General features: G+C 33.8%; 1 protein-coding gene across 2 annotated transcripts in view; it reads left to right on the top strand.

The window, feature by feature from the left end:
- The window catches only part of LOC123715555, a 75,109-nt gene that overhangs the window by 29,472 nt on the left and 21,887 nt on the right, over nucleotides 1–23,750 (top strand). The gene's annotated exons all lie outside the window — the stretch shown is intronic.

Genomic DNA, 23,750 nt, shown 5'->3' on the forward strand with positions numbered 1-23,750 from the left:
AGGTAAAATGAAATAATTGTATTATTTGTATTCAAGTCTATGATAATAAAAGCCTTTTGTAAACTTTGTCTAATTTAACTTTATTTAACCAATTTTTGTAAAGTTACATATAGTAGATCATTATTCGAAAAATAAGGTCATAAAGAAGTTTCACTTCTTACGTGTGTACATGTGTGCGTATCCTAGGATACTTTTACGATTTCTTTTAAAATTACTTATGTGTAATTATGGATAATTGATTAAAAAATATAGACAATGATTATTTCCCAGTGCCGGTTTTACACAACACGATTTTATAATAAATTGTCCTCAAAATTTCAAATTATTCGAAATTCGAACGCAAAAAACCGTTGAACTCATTGCATAAGTGAAAAGAACCTTTGGAGGCGGTGTCATTAAGATAACTAATATATTTTTTTTTGTTCACAGGTAAATATGTTTATTTCTTTTCATCGTATAAAGTAAGACATTTAACTCTTTATTACTTACCAAAATAATTGTTTAAATTTTTAATTTAGTTAGTTCTTAGTTAATTTTAAGTAATCCGCGTTGGACAGAAAAATTTTAACCAAATTATCACATTCTTGTTACATTTTTTAAATAAAAAAGTTATGTTTTAAATTTATTAATAGTTACTTTGTCAGTTGAAATATAATTATGACAAAAATGAAATAAAAAAAATATGTTTGAGTGTATAGGACCTCTTCGGTATAATCTGACAAGATATACCGCATCAATTATAAGCGTGTCTCACTAATCCATGTCACAAAACCGATAACTTCGTGACGAAGCAATCAGCTCCATAATTTGTTACATACATATAAAAAATGAACGTACCGAAAAGGTAAATGACCATTAACAAATAACTTTTGACATACAAGTAAATGTGAAACCAATTTTAATAAATATAAGAATCAATTTAGAATATGTATAATGATTTTTGCTAGTTTTTTTGCCACCGTACTTATGTACTTGGCGATCAATTACTACTATAGAGTACATTGGAATTATAATGAATGTTGAAGATCGAAAAAACCCGAAATAAGCCTATTAAATTTGCTACACAAACAGGTTAAGAGGGCTCGTAACAAAATTAAATCTAGTTTCGAGAGTTGTATAACCGTTTTTTCTGTACGAAGTTAGACATTTAACAGTGCCAACTAACTCACGAATGCAAAAGAATATAGTTTTGACATACGCAAGACATAGTTCTCGCTAAGTATCTAGAGTAGTATATTGTATTATCTGTAATATTAGTTTAAGAACAATATGATTTAAAAAATGTAAATCAGTTAATGAATTTAAAGTCGAGCAGAGAAGTGAATTACGCTTGTGATTTGATTAAAATCATGCTTTAGTAACGCGTTACTCTTAACACACGACTAAGAGTACAGCTTTAAGTTATAAAACCTCGTAATAGGCCATCAGAAAAAAATGTATTACAATATACATATTTGTATCGTTTCATATAATCTTTGAGCTATATAAAAACCTGAACACATCAGTGTTACTGAAAATATGATTTTATTTCACTTTAAACAAAAACTTTTCTGCTTAGCCGATAAATCAAAAACGACAGCCCCGCTTATAACTATATTAGATCTGACAGCTGACATCCGTCAAATGAAACAGATTAAATAGAATATGTCACTGTCAAGTGGAGAAATATTGGCGGCAATAGTTTCATTTTTAGGATTTACAATCGATATTTTTTGCTTTACTTTCGCGTTGATATCGCAAGTTATGTTGGAACATTCTTGCCTATTGCTATGAATTCTAGAGACATGATTTTAGATGCCCACGGGATTTGGAACTTATAAAACATCTACCAGTTTTGTAGAATCTGTAAAGGTTATTTTTTAAAGTTAATCTTGTTAAAATTGCACCGTATTAACTAAATTTATGATCTCTTTTCATTGCAGCGTTAAAACAATTTGAGAGACAGAGACGAAAGAGATATTAAAATAGTGCAATTGAATTGATTTAGTTTTTAAGAATAAGCGGTACAAAATCTGTTTTCCAACATTGCTATACATTCGTAATGTATGCCCTGCGGGTAACACGACTCGCGTGGTTACTCTGTAAGACCGACTTCCAATAACTGACTTAATAATTGCCTGAAATTGGCCCTCTCTTGCAAAGTTTTATGGCGCCATCTAACGACGAAACCCAATTTCGATAATACGAAAACTGAATATTGAAATCGTTGCACCCTCGGCACTGTTTGCAACCATAGTGTTTGGCGTATTTGGCGCTAACATCGTCCAATTCATAAAATTTCACAGGCTGTAGTGGTTGGGACTTGTCCACCGAATGGCGGACGACAGAACCCCAGGCAAGGCCGGTAAGAGGAAAGGTTGGTGGGATGGAGTTGTCGAAACAATAGGTGTTCGAAGTTCGACGCAATCAACACTTAATAGATTGCGATGGGGAAACACTTGAGGAGGCTAAATCCCAGAAGGGGCTGTGTATTCATTGATGATGATTGAAACCTCCTGAGTTTTGAAAGTAAATCAGTGGCTTTATTATTGGTTCAAAACAGTGCTCATTCCATGTCAAGATCTATATTTAGTCCTATGAATCTATAGTACATAATTCAAACGTTTTATATGCTATAGATTCTCGATATAACCTTAAATGGTAAACAGACATGGTAAGGCTACGCTTACGATTCTAGGAAGCATTGTAGCATTACGTGGAGAATATGTCAAGACACCACGACACGGTCACCTAAATGTTTCTTCGCGGTTTGAATACGAAACTTGCGGCTCTTTTCCCATATACTTAGGCATATCACATGCTCTGAAGTTAGCAACAAATTTCTCAGAACGTTGCATTCGAAAAAGAAATGCAAGACGATCATAATTACGTATTGGTCACCGAGACCTGTCAAATTGATTGGCGAATTGATATTAGCGCCATCTAACGTCACAAAGTTGGTATTTGTCAAATTTTGACAATTGATAAGCACTCAAAAGCGTAAATAATGCGTGCGTTAATTAAAAAAGTTATATTCGAACATTATAGATGATATAACTGACCACGAGTAAAGTGCCCACTAGAAATAGAGGGATACAGACATCCTGTTAGGGCCAGGACAGGAAATGTACAAGTATGAATAGAAAACATGACTTCGCTTTCAAATAGAAACGTGAGGGAAGGAACAATTTATTTCGGAAAAGTAATGTAACAAGTCAAATTTCATTTATTGATAGAACTTTTTACGATAAAGTTTTTCCTATGTTTTATTTTTTACCATGATTTCTGGCATTTTTTACATGCTTTGAGGAATTGTGGTATAAGCCTATAAATACCTTTATACAAAAATATTTTTTAATAAAGTTAAGTAATCGTGTTATAATATGCTAAAGTTGGCCAAGTCATGTAATTAAAAACTGATTTAAGTATTATCTGTTAATAGAGCAGTTAATAAAGAAAATTGAAATTGTTTAATATTTAGAGTTTTTTGTCGTAGTTAGAGCAATGTTTCATAACGTAAGACACGTACCACATGGTGGGTACATTTGATTGTTTGAAAATTTATTGAATATATAAGACACATAAACGGTTGGGAAACAGACGGTGTCATTATTTTTTATATTTTTTTGTAATCTATTTGTGTTTTCTTTCTGTTTTGGTAAGTTTATAACTAATTAGTTGTCTTTTTAATGTTAAGATTTCATTGATTATGTTTAGTATTAAATTCTTATTGAACTCATTCATTTCTACACAATTCCTTTTTTTTTATTGTTTTCTTAGATATTGCATAGCGATAAGGCCCGCTGCATGTTTTTAAAAATATATTTGTAATATTATTTAATTGTGTGCAAAACGTGTGTATAAATCATATAAACTAATCCTATTATAAATGAAAGCACGTTCGTTGCAACCACGCTTTAACCGCTAAATCGATTTTAATTAAGGTTGAACCTGCAGATTTTTTTAAAAGTTTTATATGCAATCATCGAAATTACTTAATTTAGTTAATGAAAATTAAAGTAAAAGACGTTATATAACGAACTATTTCTTAAATACAAATATCACACTTTCATTTTACACCTCACAGTTGTAACTGATATTTTTTAGTAAAATACTAAAGCGTGGAATAGGGAATGGTTATTTTTTAACAGGAGGCAAACAGGCATGAGGCTCATCCGATGTTAAGTAATATCGCCGCCCATACACGCTTTATGCCAGAGGGCTCGCGAGTGCGTTGCCGGCCTTTTAAGAAGAGGTATTTCTCTGTATATTTATTTCTAACAGCCAAGTAGCCCTTTGTCCTCGGCAAAGACAAGTTCAGGATTAAATTCCTATATTATCCACCAGATAAAGGTACTATGTATCTGTGTACCTACAACAAATGCATGTATTCTTCCTTTGAAAGATTTTAACTGAGCCGATTTATAAAAATCTATCAACAAATGCTATTTTCTCGAAATAGCATACACTAGTTTGTATAATATAAGAACACTGATATTTTTTTAGTACAAATACTGGCTGCTTAACATCTACCCGCTCACCGTCTACAATCTAAAAATTCGATTAAAAGACTGGTTTATGAACATACCCTACGCAGAGTTAGAGCTTCTTCTGAGACCTAGAATGTAGTTACAGACTTTATTCATTCACTCACTGACTCACTCACTCACACACACACACACAAACGTGTTTATAACAGTTAAAAATCAATAACAAAAATAAATAAAATAAAAGATGTAACAAAATTATATACAAATTAAATATTTTAAGGAATGTATAATTAAGTTTGTTATGAAGGAGCTGGAAACCCTGACACAGGTATTTTTTACTTAAAAGGATTCCCAAATCTTACACATTGTAATGCATATGTACTAAAAAAGAAATAAACACATTTATTTTTAAATACTACCGCTGACAGTCTCGAATACGTGGTTTGAACATAAAATGCAGGGTCAATGTATTTTGTCAACTAGCTTTTTAGCGAAAAGCTAACTTTAAGCGCTACTTGTCGATAGGACAGCAGAAGTGTGACATATATTTTGACAAACATATATATCTGTAGTTGAGGTCAAGAGTTTCGGCAACTGGGTTAAAGTTAAAGAGTTGAACTGAATTATTATAACAACGTAATACTTAATTCTGTAAAATCTGTCATCCTAGAAGTTTATAATTACTATCAATCATTTACGCTAAACAGACATAACAGCGACTCATTTTTTTTAAATAATCCCATATCTTGTATAAGCACACCAAACATACACACCCTCGTTTACATACAAATAATAATAAATGTTTAAACCTTTTGTACTCTACTAGAATTATTTTTTGTTTTATATAATTTAAGTTAATTGTTCGAATCAGTAAATAGTACACTAGGTAGACGGGCCGGAGGCTCACTTCATGTTAGGCGACACTCACATTGCAAAAGGCGCAAGTGCGTTGCCGGCCTTTCAAGAATTGGTACGCTCTTTTCTTGAAGGACCCTAATCGAATTCGTCGCATTGGTTCGGAAATACTTTAGTGGGCAGCTGGTTCTCATAGAAAACGCTCAGTTGTAGAACGACGAACGTCGAGTTGATACGGATGGTATTTTGTATTTTGCTTTGACGTCTGTTTGTGCACGCCGTCCGCGCCGCACCTATTGTTTTTTTTTTCTTATGTTAATTAAAATATAACCCTACAGGCGTAAGATAGACGCCTTAGGCACACGTAAAATCTAACAAATCCAAAGAACAAAGGGAAAAGTGTCACAAATTGGTCGACGCCCATTGTACCAGTAAACTCACACGTGACCAGTTTGCAAAGTCACTTGTTATTCCCAACTCCGCTCTTTTGTTTGACTGAATCCCTTAAACTTTGAACATTGTTAAGGATTTCCCCACTATTGACTTTTCGAACTGTACACAGTTTTTGTCGTGTTTTGTTTCATTAGACTTTGGGCTTATCAGTGTTAATCAAAAGTCCGGCTAATGTTTGTAAGTCTTCAAAGTCGTTGAGGAGGATTCAATTGACGTATTTTTATGTACAGAGTGAAATGCCGAATATTTGCTTCTGGAATAAATTAGTTTAACTACTTCAATCTGCACTTTGCGGTCTATTGGCAGCGTAACTGACCATCAACGTAGCTATCACTAAATATCATATGAGCCAGGCCTAAACGAAATCAAGAAACTGAGCGTTTAACGTTAATTAGCTATTAATAATACGGTTAATTATTTAGATAGGTACAGGATTACGTATTCCTATATCGCTGCATTGAATATAATGACATATAATATGTATATAGATAATTATATACATTTAATGTTCATTTCAAGACATAGACGATATATCAAACACTCAAACTCAAAATAACTTAATTATATAGGAAACCAAGTAAACTTGAACGTCAACAGAAAAGGTATGAGATTCTTAATTTAAATTTACTACCAGTTCGCAGAAGAACTGGCAAGAAACTCTTTAAGAAAACACTTTTTAAACGGATTGAAGCTATGTATTATTAAAATTATGTAAATAATTATGAGTTTATAGTAATAATACATATCTTCAATCCGTTTAAAAAATGTTTTCTTAATGTGTAGAAGACAATACTAAGAAACTCTTTTTTAATCGCCAAGTTTGAGTTTGAGTCACACAAATTGTTTGTAAGGCAGGCTATAAACATTTAAACAGGAGCAAAACAATCCCAAGGATTATAACATAATAATTTATTATATGGTATAAGCACCAGTTTGCAGCAAAATTGTCAATTTAAAAACGTATTGTATAATTCATCTTGATTACCGTGTAATGCAATTCAGAAAAGTATTATAACATGTCATTTTAATGATTAATTGCACGCACGCGGGCACTTTCTCTTTCGAACTACCTGGCGATTTAGACCGCGAACATATTCAATACTGGCTACTCAAAAAGGCGACAACGTATAAGCAAATTGTATCACTTATTTTGTTTGCCCTTTGGCGGGTTTTTGATATCCGAGCTGAAAATGCAAACCCAGCACCCGAGAGTAGCAGTTGACCGAAATCAGAAACGGTTAATCAGGGAATCTTGGGGAGCCCAAGACATGCAGTCCTAAAGAGTTCCCAGAGTGTCCCTACTGCCTTACTATAAAAATGTGTAATCTCGTGTTGACAAAATCACTTTTTGATTAGGTATATAGGAGTAATTGATAATATGTACGTCTAGCATATGAAGTGCCCCCTGTACCAGCTCCTTCCACTTGACACTTGACGTATTCAACTAAGAGCGGTTCGAATCGTCGAAATTTAGTCACTTTCCGTGCAACTTGATTCCTTGGCGTTACCTAGAGATGTGGCACCTCTTAAGGCATTTATTTACCATGGAGACTGTTCTGAGGAGTTGTTCGGATTAATACCTGCAGTTGAGTTTCATCATCAGTCGTCAAGGCAGATTAGGGACTACCAAACAAATCACCTTGACGTCCGCCGTTCCACATTTTTGCCGCGCACCACGTAAACTTCTCGGTCTAACACATGCCAGTTACTTTATCACTTTCTTCTTCCGCATTATAAAAGACAAACAAAAAACTTTAGTTGAATTGTTTCTGCTAGTTTTTAAATCGGTTGAATGATGATGAATTCCTATGCATAAACTTTTACTTTGAATGCCTGTATTAAATAAACATTATTCATATCACACGCAGCGCTCATTGTTTTGTGTCAACATTGTAAGGTGACTGACACGTAAACTACATCACGAATGTAATAATTAAATAACATGTTATGACTTTAATAATTGGTGTACGGACTGATAGATAACATTTGAAATAACCATTAAAAAAGATAATTGTTGTCTTATAATAAAACAGCCTTTTATTTCAGATAGTTACTTATTTCTATCACGTCATTCTATCTAGATATGTGTGCCCTTTTATGTCAAAGGCCTTCCTCAAATCCCGCCATTTCTGCCATGGAAGTTTTTACTGCTGACTGCTGCACACGTATTGAAAAGCTTCTTTTAATTACCATTCTCGTTTTCTTATTTTTCATTCTCTGAGCTTCTTCTCCGAGCGCCCAAATGTCTTCCATGCTTCTGCTATTATGTCAATTTATTTTATTGTTGCATCGGTTATTTTTTTATGGTTAGGAGGCAAACGGACAGGCGGCTCACCTGATGTTAAGTGATACATGGACACTTACACAGCCAGAAGGCTTACAAGTGCGTTGGCACGTTCTTTTCTTCAAGGACCCTAAGTCAATTTGGTCGAAAATATTTCAGCGGGCAGCTGGTTCCACATACTGGTAGTTCGCGGCAAAAAGAACCGCTCAGTTGTGGGACGATTGTGGTCATAGATAGTGTCTGACCGAGGTACGTGTGTTCATACATCTTGTATAATACTGTTGTTTATTAGTATTATTCGCTAGTACCGTTAAAAATGTAAAATGAAAAGTTAAACGACGGAGCGTTTGAAACGATGCGTTATTATAGTGAGTTAGTCTGTCTTATTACTGCCTCACCCCTAACTAGTCAAGATATATGCTAAAGAAATACAGCTAACTAGAAACTAGATTGTTTAAACAAATAAAACTACAGATACACTTAACTCCTCGGAAAGAAGTTGTCATTTCCTGCTCAAACATAGAAAACACAGATCGTATCTACTCCTTTTTTCATTGGGGATTAAAATGCGTTTAATTACCACAGTTTAGGCGAAACTTTTTTATAGGATAGGGGCCAACTAGCCTACGGGACCACCAAAAAGGGAAGTCATCGCAGCTCATGTACACCATTATAATGGGTTTGTTGCAGGCCTTTGTGGGAAGGGTATGATGGTTTGTATGAGCAATTGGAGTTTGTGTCTTCCAGGGACTACCCTTGTAAATAAATATATTAAAATACATAAATAGATAGTAAAATGTAATACTAAAGACATATGAATATTAAGGCAGCCAAAATTACCCTGCTATCACCGAAATCGAAAATAAAAACACGTTTTTCTCATAAATCACGGCGCCAACGTCCTATATATCACTGAAACATTATATAGGGATTTGAAGCTGTCACGTATCATATAAGAATATTATATACTAGACCCGAAATCAGACAATTTTTTTAAATATTTTGGGAGCTAATATATGTTATGTTACTTAAGAATTGAAGATTGAAATATGTATTCTTAAATCGGTGAGTAGCAATAATTAATAAATTTAAATAACATATCAAACGAAAAACGTGGTAGGAGACTAAAGAGAATTACAAAAGCCTTTTTTTAACCGCCCTCAAAGACCAGCAACGCACCCACTAAAATATCTATTGACTGCGATATCTGAGCTTTTTGAGCGTCCTGTAGGCTCTTTTGATATGATACTATAAAAAAGAAAAAAAAACACATTCAAAAGGTGCACAAATTCATCATTTGTTACTAAACAATTAAAATCACGCTAACCAAATAAACCTTAATCCGTTTAATTAGATTTTATTAAAATCGGAAACTCGTGTAAATAAAAGTATCCAATTAGTTTGGACAATACCAATTAAATTCAAACACAAGGCCCTATTCAATAACTCAGTCAAGGTAAAATATCAATTCACAGTAAATACCTTCAGATCTCGATTATAGATCAGATTTTATTACGGACTCCATGGTTCAGTGGTGTATGGCGATGGAATTCTTCATATCTGACACCTAGATTAAGAGACGACACTTGGCCCTTCGTATGAGGGAAACGTCTTGGATTTTTACATACAGGTGTCCATAGTACGTCAAGTCCCAATTATGAATCTCAGTTATAGAGTTTAGACGTCGTTATATCCGGACGGTTGCATGAGTTCCATCATTGGTCGTCGAGTTTGACATTCCACCTTGACGTCTGTCGTTCTACGACTAAGTGTTTTTAAGCACATCAATTCTTAAAACGTTTCGTTTAACATTATATAAGCCTCCGGCCCTTTGCCCCCGGTTCTATAAAGAATATAATTAATTAAGGTTTACGTGACTAAAATATAACGAACGAAATCCACGTGGACACTACGAGCAGTAGCCAGTCAGTGATTACAAACAATATCATTCTAAGAAGCTGGATTAATCATAACAGTAATACGAACCCTGCCATATAAAGTTTGTACTTAGATGACATACGAGATGATTTAATTTTAAATAGATTGTTTTGGATGGACACTGGTTAGTTCGTAACACTAGACATACCATAACAATGCACTTTGACAAGTATCTTTATTGATTAAAGTGTAAATAACTTAAAATAAATATAGTTATTACTTCAATAACAATTAATTATTATTTCATATTAGTTGTTACGAGTCTTTTATTCCGTCGTAGTGGCTTCTTTTTAATAAACGTTTTTTGTTTTTTAGTCTCAAATTGCCATTGGTTTTCTGATATCAATGTGGTCGATAGTTACGACAACGGAACATCTGTTAATATTAGTACAACTCTACAAGGTCTCGAACGCACGACGCATTTTTTAAGATCAAAAAAGACGATATGTATAATGTTAATATTTGTACCACTTTTTTTATAATTATTTTTAAGACAAGACGAGTAGATCAGCCAGCCTTGTCTTCTATTTCTTAGTCTAAGCTGGTTTGCTCACGAAGTTTTCCTTCAATTCAAGGAAGCAAACTCCATTGGTCAGTCATCATTTGAACGTATGGTTGAGAAACCCCAGCCAACTAGGCCATCGGGGATTTACGGAATACATAAAATATCCTAAGCTATTCAAATTTAATATCCAAACTGGTAAATCAAAACTGTTCGATGGATTAATTAATATCGGCTCTGTACGGCAAAACTTTGCCGAAACGGTTTAATAACATGACGTCATACCTATTGGAGTGCATTCTGTGTAATTAATCGACAGTTGTTTGATTTGTACGAATTATTTGCTTAATTCAATGGTAGAAATTTTGTATTTTAAGTGTACGAATATTGGTGTATAGTACTTTAAGTTTTATCTTATCACAAAATATAGCTGCGTATTTGCGTTTACGTAAACCTAAATTAGTTTAAAATATAACGTATTTTTCTAATCAATAAAGTTTGGGTAAAATTCAGAGCCGGAACTTATCCTAAATATGATGGTCGTATGTAAAGCATTTATTAGAGAGGAGTCATATAATATCAATAATAATGAAGCCTTCATTCATTAACATCCCATTGACATACATTTAACAAAAATAGGTATAAATAAAATCTTTACTTCAAACCTATTTTATTTCTTGTAATCATCACCCAAATGTTTTTCAGCTACCCTTTCGATCCCGTCGGCCCAATACAGTATTGGTCTGCCCATGTTCCTTTTTCAAATCAGATTTAGCTGTTAACATATCTTAAGCTGTCAAAGAGTCTTTTACTTAAAGGGCTTACTGATTTTTATAAAGCTTTATTCTATAATTAATAAACGTATGTATACGATACAAGACATAAACAGTAAGAAACTAAAATTCTTCTTCTATTTATGTGGGCCTAAAGGGACTTTTTTTTAAAGATGAGAGCTTTTTTAGAGTATTAGCTTATAACGATACCTTACGACAAGTACTTCGATCGCGATGTGTGCAATGAATACTTGATGCTGTACGTACTGTGGAGATCAACATCGTAAGAAAACCATGTCTCAGACCTAGACCTACAGAAAAGAAAAGACTTCAAGAAACGAGCATACCAAATCCTAAACGCACTCGCTAGCTTTTTGGCATTTAGTCCATTATTGGTATCACATAAGTTAATGCTCCTGTCTCCTGTATTATACATTAAAAAAGAGCGTTCATAAGAACGTAGTCGTATAGTATAAATAAAATAGACAAAAATATATTTGAAGGGGTCAATTAACAATTTTAATCTTAGCATTCTTCTCTACTTAAAATTAGATTTTCAAGTGTCTACTTAATTGAGCCAATGTTAAATTTAACGTGACGTCTCGTAATGAGATTGAAATCTAATTAATTCGAGGGCCAAACCGTGGTATAAAGAATTGTTCGTGAAATTGGATAATTCTACTTTAATCTGGACATTTTCCTAATTTGTTTTTGAAGTCCCTTGCATTTTGGTTTGACCGAAGGTAAATCGATCGACGGCTTGATGCGTTGGTATTTTAATTAATTATTGGATACTCTCTCCTTTAGTGGAGAGTTTTGCCAGAATTTAGCTATGATATAAAAATAATTATAGAGTTTAATTTCTGTCCTCCTAGGATTTGTGGAGAACAACTGTTGTTTGAGTATATACGAGTATGTAAGTACGTAAGTCTCTATTCATTTTGTAAAACTTAAATTGTCACCGTATTATGTTTTCTGAAAATGGTTGTCAAAAAGAAGAACAAACAAACATATCTACAAAACTATATATTCCCCAACGTTATAAAACTACAGTGATACAATAGGTGATATAAAAACTTTTTGCACCGCTTGCTCCAATATGAAATTTGAATATCCTAATATCAGCGCCTTTGTTCCTCGCAGCGCAATATTTGGTATATTAATTCTGATTTGAAATTTCACATATTTTAATGTAAACGTTTTAACAATATTTAATGGTCTTTAAAACGATAATATGGCGCGTTTATTTTGATTGCGATTGGTCGGATGGAATGAAGTGTTTGTGTTGCTTATCTGTGATTGGACAGATGCTGTGGATCGAAAGGTGCAGTACAGATTTCATACATTATAATCCGTTGTCCGATAATTTATACATGCTTCAACAAGTATTGGCAATAAGCTTTTAAAAGAGTGTCTGAGTTTTTTTCCAGTATTTCTGGTCGGTTCTACGCCATTGATCTGATAACTTAGAATCATTCAATTTTTTTATCGACCGTCATAGTGTGAACGGAGTGTATGCAAGTATCAAGTGTGAATGTTATTTCTAGTATAAAAATTAACTTGGATTTATAAAATAAACTTATTTATTTACCTTACCATAACATTAGTAGTATTATATTCGACAGATACCAAAACATTAAACAAAAGAAAAATATATATCTCCAGAGAAAATCCATCTCAGTCAATTCAATGAATTTCTCCATAACAGAAGATGTATCGGCCACCGCATAATTGAATAAGAACATTTTTCAGAGCAACAGAGCAATGCTTTTAACTTTTCCCTTTGAGAACTTAACTCTGAAAGCACAACATTTGCCGAGTTATATTTTTTTACTTTGCTAAACAATAAATAGGATTTCACATACATAGATCAGTTGTTAAATCTTTGAAATGTTGTTTTAAATTAACTTTATGAAGAAAAATTTAGACTGGATAAAAAATCAATTTCCGATAAAAAATAAAAGAGAATTTCACGTTCTTGGCCTCAGCGGCGGTAGTCTGCGACTCATGAAGATCATTGTGGACTTGAATTGGGATTTTGTATCACGTATCAATGTTTCAAGATCATATGATAACTTCATCGAAATTGCACACAAAACCGTTAATTAGTGACTTTACTGGCAGGTAATCAATTTGCCTGTCTTCGATTTTTGGGTCATCATATGGTTGTGTCCTTTACTATACGAGTATAGTGGAGTTTCGGCATGGCGCCCGTTGCAATGTGACCCCTGAGGGTGAGGAACTGAATAACTCATGGTTTTAAATATACATATTTTTTTTTGATCCGCGGTGTTGAAGTACCTATACAGGCACTAATTAACGTTTTAAGTTTTTATTTATTTGAAGTACTTTTAAGTATCTTTTTATTTATTTTTATTACTATGTAGGTTAAGAATATCGTAAATACTTATTTGTTTATTATTCTACTTTACTAGCTTTAGGTTAGACTATTTATGGAGTAAATTCTACTATTAGGTATAGGTACTCCATTAACTATTCGTCTTTTTTATTTCGTTCTCTATGTCATGAATGAATATGAAGGGATGTTTTTGAGAGGTCCGTTCATTTTGATTGAAACAATGGATTTACGCTTATTTCACATGACAGAGCAAACGGGAAGTGGCATTGATCGGATCATGTTCATAAAATAGAAATTGTATTAGGGTCGTTATTTTTTCTTTCTATTTGATTTTTACTAAGGAATTCTTAGAACAATAAATAGATCTAAAATTGATAGATATAACCCATTAATTAAATTTGTTATTACGTATGTGAAAATGCCAAAATTTCCAAACAAAAAATGTCGTTATTTTATAAAATATTCACACTAACTAGGTTTAAATAAATAAATTAAATACCGAATGGCCACATCGTAAAAAAATATTAAGTTGGTATACGAGGGTGACCCTGGCTACCGAGGAGTACCACGATCATAATGGAGGCAAGATAGCGGCGACCTTTAATACAGAAACCAGATGTGGGTTCTATTGGCAGGATGAATCTTATAAGGGATCCAGAATTTACCAGCACGTATTAGCAATTGCCAAGAGCACAGAGGCGATGAGAAGTTGGAGAAACTGATTGTGTTTGGTAACTCAGAAGGCAAAAGATCCCGTGGTCGATCACCAACCAGATGGACCGATCAAGTGAAAGACTCATCGTCCTCAAAACTGTACACCGCTCTAGATGCTTCGTTGCTGACCACGACGCTCAGACATGAGCTGCCGATTAAAGAGAGAGAGATTGGCAATTGGAAATTGTTTGAAATCTATAACTAGGATTCGTAAGAATTACGGCGAGAATCTAGGTACTCCAAACTAAATCACAAATTCAACTTATTTAACCAATATATGACTGTAGGGCGTGTAAATTAGGTCCGAATTTTCAATATTTATACTCTACAAAAGATATTGCCTTACGCTTTTTTTTAATACTCAACAATCGTGATCAGACCCTTAAGGACACTGTCAATAATTGCATATTATATTTGTGATATCTGTATTACATATAATTATTATTGATGGATAAAATGATTTATGATGCATATGCAACAAAGAAACTGTCTTATCTGTTTCAGGTCGATAACCTCAATTTGGAATATTAGTACAGATGTCTATCTTGTCTTTATAATGATACATTTAATGTAATAAATTTGCTTTTAATTTAATTATTATAAAAATTGAATTTATCGACACGAAACCTAGAGCAACACAAATAGTTTTCTCACTTGCGACAATTACTAAAGCTTCCTATTTGTATTAAATAGTAAAGAAATTAACTAAAACAAGATACGGGTTCTAAATTTATATTTGTCAAATCTACATTATGCATACGAGAAAAGGTTTAGTAGGTATTGTAGATATAAAATCTCGGCGTGGTGATCAGTCAGAACGCCTTGTCGTCCAAGGGAAGGTGGAAGCCATTAGACCGCTTGGACGATGACCTACACGTTGGACTGAACAGATCAAGTCTGCCGTAGGAGGTTCACTCAATGAGTGCAGCAGGATGACCTTCGACCTGGTCGTGAAGCGCATCTCATAGGCCCCTTCTAATACTACTTCTACATAGCGATCACGACCGCTCTCTCAAAACTGTAGCGGATAAGAAGAATAGTTAAAGATGAGATTCAGAAATAAAATTTAGCGCGAACTAATACCAATCCAATACATCTTTGGCGTGTGGGAGTCACAGTTAGCGCTTCTGAATATTACCCTAAATATTCTCTATACTAAGTAGGTTAACAAAAGCATATTTCCTTAAGTCTGGTGATGTATGATACTTAAAATTTAGGTTACGCTAATAACAAGTTCTAGATAAAATCAGTTCCAAGCGAATATAACACTCAGGTCGTTTTACGTGGTAACTACCAAGGCCGGGTTAAGGCTAGCCGGCCCACTCGCGACCTCTGCCGTCACAATAGACCATAACAGGAGATGATAGAATTAACGTCGCTCATAAATATAACTAATAGGTTATATTTAGTGCTACAGAACATATTTAGCGGAAGGAAATAACTGAACGGAATTTTTAAAATTCCATTTTTGAATTTTCGTGAAAAATCTTCACGCTATATCATATGCGTCCTTGGTGTTCAGAGGGATATTACTTAATTATTATTAGTAATAATACATTTAATTTATATGTTTACGGGTGGTTTATCCATTATAAAAAAAAACATTATAGTGTGTTTGTCATGTAGGCTTTCTATAACCACTAGAGCTGTTCCTTATACGAAAGTAACAAACATTTTGTTGTCTAGTAGTCTGTAATTTGCAACAATTTCTACAAAATAACCACTTTCAATAATGATGTAATTTAAGCCGAGGTATTATGGAAGCCACAACACTGTTATTATAGTATTTTCAAGAAGGTTACGTGTCTAGAGTAGTACTAGTGTTTATAAAGGATTTAATAGAGACTCAGAGAGTAGTTTTTGCCGCGCACCACCACTATGTGGAACCAGCTGCCCACTGAAATATTTCCGGACCAATTCGACTTAGGGTCCTTCAAGAGAAGAGCGTAACAATTTTTAAAAGGCAACGCATCTGCGAGCCATTGTCAGTGTGAGTGTCCATGGGCTATCACTTAACATCAGATTAGCTTCCTGCCCGTCTGTCTTCTGTAACATAGAAAAAGAAAAAAATACTTCATAATGCTTAACCAGGAATAATTATGCACATTAGACTAAAAGTCTTCTACATAAACACCTCTTAACTAAATCCTATCCATCTGTTCAACCGTGATTGTAGTTATAATTTTTTTACTACTTTTGTATTGCTATACCTATATTGAGCAGTGTTGGCCTAGTGGCTTCAGCGTGCGACTCTAATCCCTGAGGTCGTAGGTTTGATCCCTGGCTGTGCACCAATGGAATTTCTTTTTATGTGCGCATTTAACATTAGCTCGATCGGTGAAGGAAAACATCGTGAGGAAACCGGCTTGCCTTAGACCCAAAAAGTCGACGGCGTGCGTCAGGCACAATACTTAAAAAGGTTGTAGCGCCATTGATTTTTTTTTATTGCTATACCAATTCGACTTAGGGTCCGTCAAGAAAAGAGCGTACCAATTCTTAAAAGACTGGCAACGCTATGCGAGCCTGGCATTGAGGCATTTAACATCAGGTGAGCCTCCTGCCCGTTTGCCTGCCTGTTTGCCGACTATTCGCTAAAAAAACAAGAACAAAAGTGTCCCGTCACCACCAGAACCAAACGACAAGTTAAAGTAATTAAGCATTACGTGGTTATCGATTTCACTTACAATGCGTCACGTGTCGCACCGCTGCTGTCATATTGTATGTTAATTACTATGTTAATTCAAAGTATTCTACTCTTGATGACGTATTAATAGTACCATGGGAAACTTTCTTTGATCGTTTTTAATTTATATTTGAGTTTTGTTTTCTAAATACTTCGAGTTGGAATGTTCTTATATTGAATATTATATAAGGTTTGATTGAGAGTTAATGTTAACGAATGTGCGGAAATAACACTTGCTTTGGCTAGACTGTAAAACTATTCCATTGGCGCTACAACATAGATATTGGTCTCATATGGCATCCAATTCTTTGATAAATTTAGCGTAAATTTTATTCAGATAAGTAGGTGAGCCTTTTGCCTGATATATGTCGTTTTAGATTAAAGACATGCCCATTTTCCTTCACCGATTTCAGCCCTAGCCTAGCTAAGACTGCGTGAATCCCAGAAATATTATTAATTGATACGTTGTCAAACACATTGTCTATGCATACGTCTAGGTAACCCACTTTGCTACATTGTTAGCGTTTAGAACCTTTTCACATTCACTGACTGTAGTTATATTGTTACTAAAATGTCAACGTAAAACCATAAAAATAAATGTAAGCGATTGTCCCCGGCGATGGCCGTCCAAATGTCATTATCGGAGAAACGATGCAACGATATCGTTTTATGGGAAAAGGGAAATTCTTATTACTATTTTGTAAACGGTGTGTGCATGGTAATGGCATTTCATTTATCTATACAAAACTCTGTCTATACGAATTATTAAAGATGGGTAAATAATAATAATACATTACTTATTTTACCAGGTAATTCTTAAGGTTGCGCGGAGGCAACTCAAAACGTATGATTGAAACCATTAAAAAAATCAATGGCGCTACAACCTTTTTAGGTCTGGGCCTCAGATTTCTGTATCTGTTTCATGATCATTTGTTAATCTAATAGGCAAGTAGGTGTAGTAGCCTTCTGTGCCTGACGCACCCCGTTGACTTTTTGGGTCTAAGTCAAGCCGGTTTCCTCACGATATTTTCCTTCATCGTTCGAGCGAGTGTTAAATGAGCACATATAAAGAAAATCCATCGGTGCACAGCCACTAGGCCTACACTGCTCAAAACCATTAAAAAGTTAGTTTTTATTATTTTATTCCATATCCTTCATTTACGTTTGAAATTGTATTGTTTACATTGTTAGTTACATTGTTAGCTAAATGCAAATAGTAAAATGTTAGCCGTCTGTGGATAAATTCCTTCTCCGACCCTTTCGAGATGGCTCCATCTTTGCCAATAGTCTACCAGTCTTTTCCTGCTACTTCTTAGTTTACGTAAAAAAAAGAAATTCAGTTAAAACATAATAGAGCCCGCAGATAAGATTTTTTTCCTTAGACGTAAAGTGATTGCAGAATATAAAGTTTTATAAAAAAAGAAGTTGTAAATATAAACAATTTTTTTTGTTACTTAAAATAAACAGCCACGCCTAGTTCAATAACATCTATTTCCTGCTTCCAAACCTCACATAATTTCAAAGCTACGGCAATAAAAATTCCTCTCTGGGTCACAGGGGCAGTTTAAATAATAAAAATGACAAACGGCCACTTTTTCTCAACGAATTCCCTTTTGCTGTTGGGTGTTGAAATCCACGTTAAATCTCTTTTGAACAGATTTTTAAAAATGTTTATATACTGTGCTACATCACAGAGGTTTTAGTGCTCTCCTATTTAATGGCGCCTAGCTGATTTTAAACAGTTTTATTTATATATATTTAATTACTGCTAATAATTCTTCGACTTTAAAGCATAAAATCGATATCTTATGTCGTAGTTCGACGAAAAAATTATGACATGAAATGTTTGCTTTTGTATTTAAGAGTCTGATTCAACGATATTTTTCAACAAAAATTATTTAAAAAATGAGTAGTTTTATTATAACGATCACAACAGTAAACTCTTCTACCAAAAAAAAATTTTTGTGCACATTTGAGCTGAACAAAGAACGACTTTTTTACATGTGATGAGGAGCATGATGTTACAAATGTCAAAGATTTTGTTAAAAAAATTTGACCAAAAGAGTGACGGAGAGTTTATTGCCAGTTCTTCTTGTTCTAACTTTATTTGAACGTACATTAAGCCAGCAATATGAATAAATTATATTTTGATTTGTTTGTTGTAAAGGACAAAAGGAAGAAGAAAGATGTATTAAAGACATTACAAGTTTTGGGACATATTCGAACATACATACGAACCAGATGTTCTAAAATAGCTATATGGCATAAAGTTAAAACTATTATATAATAACTATATACAAAGAAGTCCTCTTCCAATGAAAGTATATATTTCATTAATTTATTTGATATTTTTTTCCTTGATTTAAAGTTATACACGTCATAAACAAATGAAAATTGTTTCTGGATTCAGTTTTATGGAAATGAAAGATTCCATCTACCTTAAAGCTTATAATGTTTGGCCATAATAATACTAGCATAGCCAGTCAAAATAGATTTCCGATTTTCTACCCTCAATTTTTATGTAATGTACAACGGGTAGTTGTATGATATAAAAATACCATTGCCCTGCAGGGCTCATAACTTAAAGACCTCACATCCTGAGGCTAAATAACCATTAAGTATTCGGCTCCTAACCGAACAGCGCCCGATAAAACACTTTCTTATGGTGAAGCCGCACTACGAATGTGCCATGTGTTTTAAATGCGGGTAGAAATTATTAGACGTTTTGGAATTATTCCTATACTATTTAATATTTTCATTATAAAAATACAGTTAAATAGTAATCATAACAATTAAATCTACAGTATTTACAATTTTCTTAACTACACATAGTAATAATACAATTAATTAAAAATTAATAAAAATAATTAAAACAAATTTAATTTAAAAAGTTTGATCCTTGTGGCAGTGTACCTTTAACCTTTGAAAAATTATTCATTTTATTCACAGAGATTATACAAATTTTGAATCTTTTATAACATACAACTGACAAATCGTAATCGGCAACACAAAAGTTCGACTCTAAAGCATAAAATTGATATCTCAGGTCGTAAGATGATCACGAAAAACATCGAAAAACTTTTTATTATCAGTAATTTTTGTGTGTTTTTTAACAAATAATAACTACATTATGCTACGTATGATTGTATTGATTTAAAAAAAATCCCTACTTGAGCATTCAGGATCCTCCAGTCCGTACTGTTGCACATAGTATTGTCTTTTGTCAATATAGCTTTTAATTTTAAATTATGTTTAATTAATAAATAGCTTCAATCCGTTTAAAAAGTGTTTTCTTAACATTCAGGATCCGCTAAAATACAGAGCTCACTATAGAAGTGTAACTGACTCAGTTATTGGCTTTGCGTAGAGATAGACCCCACGTCTCTCTGCATCTCCTACCTTATTAACGATAGAGAGTGATCAGAGGAGTTGTTCAGACTAATACCTGCAGCTGAGTTACATCACCGGACATCAAGGCAGAATACAAAATACCATCCGTATAACCTTGTTGTCCGTCGTTTCACAACTGAACGTTTTTGCCGTCAAAATTACTATGTGGAACCAACTGCCCACTAAAGTATTTCAGAACCAATTCAACTTAGGGTCCTTCAAGAAAAGAGCGTACCAGGTCTTAAAAAGCTGACAAAGCACTTGCGAGTCTTATAGTGTCTCTAGAGTGTTGGTATCACTCAACATCAGAAACAATATGCATTATTGTATTGCTATAACATATCAACTGAAAAAAAATTCTACCTGTATAAACAGTAGGTTAGCAGATTTCATTGCGGAAAATCCTGCAGTGCCAGTCCAACCATTTGAAGCATCTTGGAAATTTTAAAAACGTCTCCTCCATTAGGCTGAGTTTGGCTTTAATAAAATTCTATCTCATAAATTTAAGAATAAACTTTAATTAGTTGTGTGGATTAGGGTAAAAAACGGTGGGTAGGAAAGCAATTAAAATCTCAGTACATTGGCTAGGGCCTTTGGGAAGATAAATTTCTAGTTGTGGCTGTTTCTTGTCAGCGGAATACAAATGAATTTCTGTTTAATTAGTTCGTGGAAGGGTCAAGCTCTGCGTCGAGAGTTAATATGGAAATTTATTTGACTTTTATTAAATAGTTTAGTAATTAAAATCGTGTTCAGTACTACATTTTACATTGGTTACCTCACCGACTCGGAGGCTTTTATGGAAAGTTGGTTAATCTTAAGTAAACTTATCGTTAAGTCTCGACTTAGGTTTAAAGATTTATGCAATTTTAACTCTAATTTGGCTCTAAATAAAATATTTTATTTATTTAGACATTTAAGCCTTTTCCCGAAGGTCTCTCATCACTTTACGGTCTTGACATCTTCATCCAATTTCAGAACATTTACCATACCTGTCTTCTCTAGTTAGTTCTGGATTTGGCCCTAGTATATCCGAATAGGCAAACCAGACCTGAACTCACCGTGTATAGTTGCCTTGTACATCCTACTCCTGAGTCGTTTGTTTTTCTACATGGCTTAACCACAAACACATGTCCTCTTTAGTATTAGTAAAATAATAACAATCCATTGACTCAATGGGTGTCAGTATTGATAATTTTGATTTCTATACACAAGTAGGTGTTGCCTTGATCACACATGTCGTTTAAGACATACCGGTTTCCTCACGATGTTTGCCTTCACCGTAGGACTAAGTTTTAATTGCGCTCATAGAAGGGAACATTTATCGGTACATAAGCGTGATGCGAAAAGAAACTCTGGGCTAAACCGAAAGATCGTCCGCTGAAGTAACTATGCTAAATCTGCCCTAAACGTAAAATATATATATATCTCTTAAAGGAATGTAATATTTGGTTGCTTTTAAAGATCTTGTAAACAAGCAAAAAACCTTCAATTCCACCACGAAACTGTATACTTCGGGATAACAATATCGGCTCTTCTTACGCTTGTTAACAAAGAATTTCAAGTTTATTGAAAGCGTTAGGTCCTACAGCCGGCACAATATTGCCCCGGTACGAGATAACTTGGGAAACTGTGCCATAAATAAAGTTTTTTTGTTAAGCTTTTGACTCACGTCCAAGCTATTGTAGATTCAGCACAAATTGCTGGATGTTTTTACAAAGGCATATTTGGACAGCCTTATCTTTTGTATACGTTGAATTCATTAGTTTTGAGAGGAGAATAAACGAGGCGAGGCAGAAATGTAGTTTAAGGTATAGTCAATATTGTTCATAGTTGTTAATTTTTTGGAAGAAATTTTCTTTTGTTTCAGTATTTTTTATGGAACAAAGACCAAAGGGTAAGGTCATCTGTTTTTAAATGTTACCTATTACATCCATTTTGAGCTTCTTGTTAAAACGTTAAAGAATTTTAAAAAAAATATTCTTGTTATGAGACCAATATTAACTACTTTAATTAAATCTAGAAATATATAATATAAATAATAAGTAAACACATTGTGGTCGAGTGTCAACTGTCAAATGTCAATAAACGTTTGCCACTTTTCCAGATAGCATAATGCGCAGAGCTACGCAGTGTCAGAGAGTTCGGGCAGGAAAATCTAGCTACTTACCACCATAATTACAATAATAATAATATAGGTTTATTTTATTTCATAAAAATACACATATGGTACAAGACATTAAGAGTAACTAATAAAATCTAATCTTATATGTATATTCCAGATTTTATATTTTTTGCTATTTCCCGCGTTAGCCTCTCTCGCTGTCATCACAGTTTCGTCTGTCCATCTGGCTCACAGCCTTCCTCTTGATCTTGTGTCTCATGGCTCCGGCTATTTCACCAGTCTTTGTGTCCACTTGTCTTCGTTGTACCTGGCCACGTGTCCAGTGCATTTCCATTTTCTCTGAAGGGAGAAAGAGCATCAGTAATCTTTGTTCTTTTTCGGATATCTGTATTTCTTTTTGTCCTTTTGCTTGATGTGAAGGTCACCACCATAGTTAACCAATAAATAAAAACATTAATGCAATAGCTAAAGTTCATTGTAGCGTTCTACGTAATAAAGTTAACTAGCTAGGTGTGACCAGACGGAAGGCGTGTAAGCTTGTAAGTCCATTAGTGCTAATGTGCCCGTCTACCATATTGCCGGGACCTCGTTTGCTACTAGTCCTGTGGCATAGCAGACTCATATTTGCGTTTATCTTTGTTCGTTTGCATTTTTATGAACAGACGACAATAATTCTAAGGCAAAGTTCGGCTGGACTTCGGTTTTGTTTTAGGTTGACTCCGAAAACTGATTTTGTGTTGCCATATAAATTATAAAAATTAGATATATGCTGTTGCTGACTTTTTGTGGGCTTTATCTTTACAACTTTTCTTCATCGTATATATTTTATCGTTAAGACAGGGTTTGTAATAATATATTCGTTCGAGCCTTTTTTCTTTGACTTAGAAAATCCGAGCACGCAAGTTTTTTGATTTTTGCCTTTCTATTGGTAAATAATTTTCTAAGTTAAGTAGATATTACCCCCTCACAAAATTTATTTCCAATTTTAAATTTCGTAGAGGAGAGATTCTGTCAGTCGAGATATGTGGTTAGGCATTGGACTCACAAGGGGATTAAAGATTGAGCTTGTATTTAATAGTGTTTGCTATCTCACTATGTATAATTCGTTCACATCTTATTTTGGCGTGAGGGTTATTTATAAAATCAATAAATATAATTTTATATATGAAGCTATACGGCAGAACATATACAATATTTATTTAAAACAA

The sequence above is a fragment of the Pieris brassicae genome, chromosome 10 (genome assembly GCF_905147105.1).
Source record: "Pieris brassicae chromosome 10, ilPieBrab1.1, whole genome shotgun sequence".
NCBI lineage: Eukaryota > Metazoa > Arthropoda > Insecta > Lepidoptera > Pieridae > Pieris > Pieris brassicae.